The sequence below is a fragment of the Apis dorsata genome, unplaced genomic scaffold (assembly GCF_000469605.1).
Source record: "Apis dorsata unplaced genomic scaffold, Apis dorsata 1.3 scaffold_416, whole genome shotgun sequence".
Taxonomy (NCBI): Eukaryota; Metazoa; Arthropoda; class Insecta; order Hymenoptera; family Apidae; genus Apis; species Apis dorsata.
In genome coordinates this window covers 316,660-321,725 of record NW_006263671.1, presented here as the reverse complement: position 1 = coordinate 321,725, position 5,066 = coordinate 316,660, and the positions used below count along the sequence as shown (strand labels likewise).

General features: G+C 32.2%; 2 long non-coding RNA genes across 4 annotated transcripts in view; one reads left to right on the top strand and one right to left on the bottom strand.

Moving 5' to 3' along the window:
- LOC102672857 overlaps nucleotides 1-5,066 on the bottom strand; it is a 101,559-nt gene that overhangs the window by 49,669 nt on the left and 46,824 nt on the right. The window lies entirely within an intron of this gene.
- LOC102672408 lies at nucleotides 2,409-3,946 on the top strand. Its single transcript, XR_422305.2, has 3 exons — nucleotides 2,409-3,112; nucleotides 3,240-3,317; nucleotides 3,452-3,946. It is a non-coding gene; the product is annotated as an uncharacterized LOC102672408 (long non-coding RNA).

Here is a 5,066-nt window from a genome sequence, read left to right as displayed (position 1 = left end):
ATCCTCGTTTCTGGCAACTGCCAGTGTCGTTCCACGGGGTTGGTGTACGCACCAACCCCCCTTTCGGAGGGGTAGAAAGCTTGGAACACGCGACGAATTAAATTATACGCGATCCAAATTCGATATCTCTCTCTCTTTCCCTCTTCGTCAGTTGGGCCACTGCTCAGTTACACGTTGACTTGATCATTTTTTCCTGCCCGCCAATTTTGACTATAGGTTAGACGCGTGCGAGTTTGGATCTTTTTGTGGATTAGCTTTCGATTCTTTTGCTTTTTGGAAGGTTTCTTTTGAGTTTAGAGAAGGTTGAGAAAGAAAAAGAGAGAGAGAAAGAGAATTTGAAAAGGAGAAATGTTTGTGAGAAATTTTTTTTTTTTTAAATTTTCGTTTAAGGATTGAAATGTTGAATTTTTTTATGGATTAGTTTTTGGTTCATGATTTTTGAAGTTTTTTCAAGTTTATGGGAGGTTAAAAGAAATCTGAAAAGGAAAAATCAAATTCTAGAAATTTTTATTTTGATGAATTAGCTTTTGAGTTTTAAGAAGTGGAGAAATGGAAATTTTTTTCTTCCAAAAGTTTTCATTTGAAATATTAAATTTTTTCTATGAATTATCTTTTAGTTGTATGTGATTTTTAGATTCGTTTGAGAAATTTTTTATTCGAAAAATTTTCCTTTAAGGAAATGTTAATATTAAATGTTTTTACAGATTAGTTTTTGATTTTTAGAATTCTTTCGAGTTTGAGGAGAATTGAGAGAGATCTGAAAAAAAGAAATGTTTTAAAAATTCCTTTTTTCTCTGAGTAACTTTGAATCCGTATGACGCATAGTTTTTGAATTCTTTCGAGTTTTAAGAAAGAAGCATTTCGGAAATTTTTTTCTTTGAAAACTTTTCTTTCAATATCTTAAATAATAGTAAAGATAGATACGATGTATATATATATACGTTACAACCTGTAGAACGCGAAGTCACAGTTGTTATTTTTAACGATTCTTGGATTCATGATGGATCGATAACAATGATTAAAGTAATAGTAGAAAAAGTTGGTAGTAAATGGAAACTTGGTGGAAGTGGATTCATCGGGAATTGGAACGTGGGTCTTTTGATTGACAGTCGGGAAATCTACCTATTTGAACAACGATATTGCTTCATTGTATCGACATTTCTTTTACACGAATCTCATTCTACTATAAATCCACGAATTTCACGGTAGAACGAACAAATCTCAAAATTTATTTCACATTATTCCCTCGTATTTTGTTATAATCTATTAAACTTATAAAAAGCATACAAAATAAACAAAATAAAATAACTTAATCACTTTGAATGTTTTGTTTAATTTTTTTAACACTGAATATTAATATATTGAATATTTTTTATTAATATTTTTTTATTAATATTTTTTATTAATATTTTTATTAATATATTTTTGGAGAAACAATTCTACAATTCGATATAAATACAAAATTTTATACATTGTACAAAAATGTCGATCGAAGTTTATTTATTAAGTTGAGGTCGATTGGAATTTGCATTAAATGAAAAAAGATGGAATTATCTGTTTTACTTCATCTAATACAGCTTTTAATTATTTTTAATTTAATAAATAAGCTTCAATCAATATTTTTGCATACCAATATATTTTTGTGTTCGTTTTAATATCTTTTAGATTCCATCTCTTTTAAAAAATGTTTTAGAAATACTTAATTAACAATTTTCCGTATAAATTTTCCTCTTCTCAATTAATCGTCTCATAAATTCAAACCTAACCTCCTATTCAATATTTACATTTTCAGAATCGTATCAATACTCTATCACAAACATCCGTTTCCATTCATCTCCAGAGATTTCCAACAACATCAATATTACGAAAAAATATCCAACTTTCAATCTTTGTTTCTTGTGAGCACGAAAATCAGAAAGAAATCAGGAATGGAAGACAACCAGTGACGCGAATGCTGTTTGTTCAAATCTGACTGCCGCCATTTTGCATATTTGGCATCTATCGACGACGCTCCGTCAATAAATTAGATTTTTTCTTTTCCACGAAAAAACATTCAACCTTCGTTTCTTCCATGCACGAAAATCGGAAAGAAATCACGAACGGAAGACAACCAACGACGCGAGTTCTATTTAATCAAATCTGGCCGCCGGCATTTTGCATATTTGGCATCCATCGATAAATTTTCATCGTATTTCATCGATCAAAGATTTATTTCCATAAATAACCTGGTGATTAACTAAATACCCACGATATTGCACGATTTGATGATTTTCAAGAATGGATCGTTAATTAAACCGAAAAGTGTTATAACAGGGCTTTGTACAATCGTTTCCAAAATTGAACTCTCGATTAACGATCGAATAGAGGAGATTTTCGAAGATTATTAATGAAGGATATACTATTTTTGATTACTATAATTTCCTTTCTAAATTTAATTTCAAATTCTGTTACACCCATCACTTTTATAGAATTATAATCTTTCTCAATGTTCAATTTTTTTCAGAAATCGATCATCCAAATGTTTCATCGACCATTGATTAGCGATAAACGAAACTTGTAAGTCAGATGCATTGTCGAAAATTGTCACGCGTGAGAGGATTGGTTAGAAACTCGTTAAATTCGGCAACGTAAGTCTCCTGACAATTCCCCTTTCTCCCATTCCCTTGATGCGCAATTAGAGGCACGTTAATTGCGCTGGAACGAATCGTATCGTTCGTTCTACAATTGGCAGAAAGATATTGGTGGAAATTTTTGCGAAATTTACGAGATACAAATTGGCCAATCGAAGATTATGCAACGAGGAATTTATCGATATTAGCTTCGATTATTTTGCGATCGATTTTCTAGGGGAAATTCTTCGAGGTTTCTATCATGTGAACTATGTTACAGGTTATTTATTGTAGGAATTTAATTAAGCTTGTGTTATTGATTGACTATCGCTTGTGGCAACATTGCGGAATTTCGAGATGGATCCTCTTGCCACGATACATGCGTTATGTAAATAATGGTAGAAGTGGAAGTGGGGCAGAGGAAAGAATTTTATTAAGTTAAATAGAAAAATGATCTTCCATCTTGTTTTTCCATTAAAAGACGTATAAATTGAAAGTGAAGTGTAAGTAAAAATAAATAATAAAATAGAGTGTAAGTAAAAATAAATAATAAGAATTATTCGTAGTTATACGTGGATAAAGATTAAAAGAGGGAAAGATAGATTGTTTTTAATGAAAATAATATTCTAGATCCCAAATGAAACTTCTAACAAAAATAAAAGAAAATACAATAAAGATTGTAGAAAATTATTGATACATCACGTATATGTGAGTAATGCGTAATAAAAGTTAGGTTAAGTTAGCTCTTCTTTATACATTCTTGCATTAACGTTTAACACAATGTAACAATCGCCAAACGAGACTTCTAATTTTTCTAACCAGATTCTGTCTTCTCTTTAGAGAATCTTACATATTTCTGGAAGAGGATGGTCAGTGATATTGAATCGACGAAGGAGAATCCGCGACTTATCGCGACTCAAAGGGATTCCAGACCGCTTTCGGAAGAGTGTCTCGCAGCTGTTCGTTATCCAGGAGTGTAGCAACCATTGAAGATGTGCGCTTTGCATTCCCTGGAATTCCAGACAGTCCTTTGAATCGAGATCATCCGCATGAACTCTCTTCTCGCTCCATTTCTTCGTTTATTTATCCGATATATCCTCGATCAATGTCCAGAATTTCGTTGCACTTGGATCGTGAAAAAAAACTATTTCGTTTAGCTTGAATTGAATGGAGAAAGAATGCAATCTCTTCTTCTTTCGCCTTTGGCGAGGATATTTTTTAATGAAACTTGTTTGAAGTATTGATCGGATATTGAATGGAAAAAGTGACTATCTTTTGATTATTGAAAGGAATGATTAAATTTTAGAACGGCTTTGAAATATTATTTGAATATTCCTCGAAATATTGTACGAATATATGAATATTAGTAAGTCGTTTATTTTATGCTTTATTATTTGAAATTGTATGGAGTATTCAGAAATCAATTAAACTCTTTAGCAATAAAGTGAATAAGGTATTCTAAAACGAAGTATAATACGAAAAAAAAAATCTTCGAAGAAAAACGAACTGATTAAAAAAGAAGAAAAAAGAAATTTACTCCAAACCTACGATCTAAATGCACCATCTAAAATTTTTAAATTTTCAGAAAGTTGCGGTAAATAGACAAATGCCCAAATTTTCCAAGAAGCCAGCTATCACGAGTTTCTTCCTTATTTACAAGCATGGTCGCGGTTAGCCAAGCCCATTCATTCTCCAAGTGGATAGACGAATGCTCGAATTCGCGGGAACGATTTAAAGACATCGAAACTCCCCTTCTCCTCTCCTCAACCGATCCTTTCCGCTCCTTTAACTTCTCTCGCTCTTCCTTTTTCTCCCACCTCCTATTTTTCTTTCTTTCTCTCTCTCTCCTCTCTTCCAGAGAATTTCTTCTTCTCATCCGTTTCACCGATACTCGACACGCGTTTTAAACCAGGAAAACATCGAGGCATTCCTCTTTCGTCTTCCACCCCACGTTTCCACGCCACTGGACTCTGCACGTGCATCCACCATTCCTGTTGTCTTCTTATTTACGACCATTGTTTCGCTTCGATCGTGTTTCAACTACTTTCCTTCTTTGCTTTTCTTTGCGGTTTTTTGTAGACAGGTACGCGTTTCATTTTGGATTGGTTGGTGCGTGAATGTTCGTTTTTCTTTCTTTTTTTTTTTTCTAGTTTTGGTTTTTGATATTATTTCTTTATCTTCGTTATTTGCTTATATTTTTTTGTTTGTGAGTTTAGCTCTTAATGGCTGCGCGTTTAATGGCCGATTCTTATCGTGGAATGGAATGTTTTTTTTATCGCAAAGAGGAAAAAGGGATGAATTGTTTCAAGAGAATTACTTATGTGGGATTATTTATATATGATTTCCACGCGTTAAATTCTTTCATTAATTATTGGAAATTGACGAGTGAAATTTATTTAAATAGGAAAAAATGAAATTTATTGATTGGAAATATTTTTATTTATAGGATTTATATTG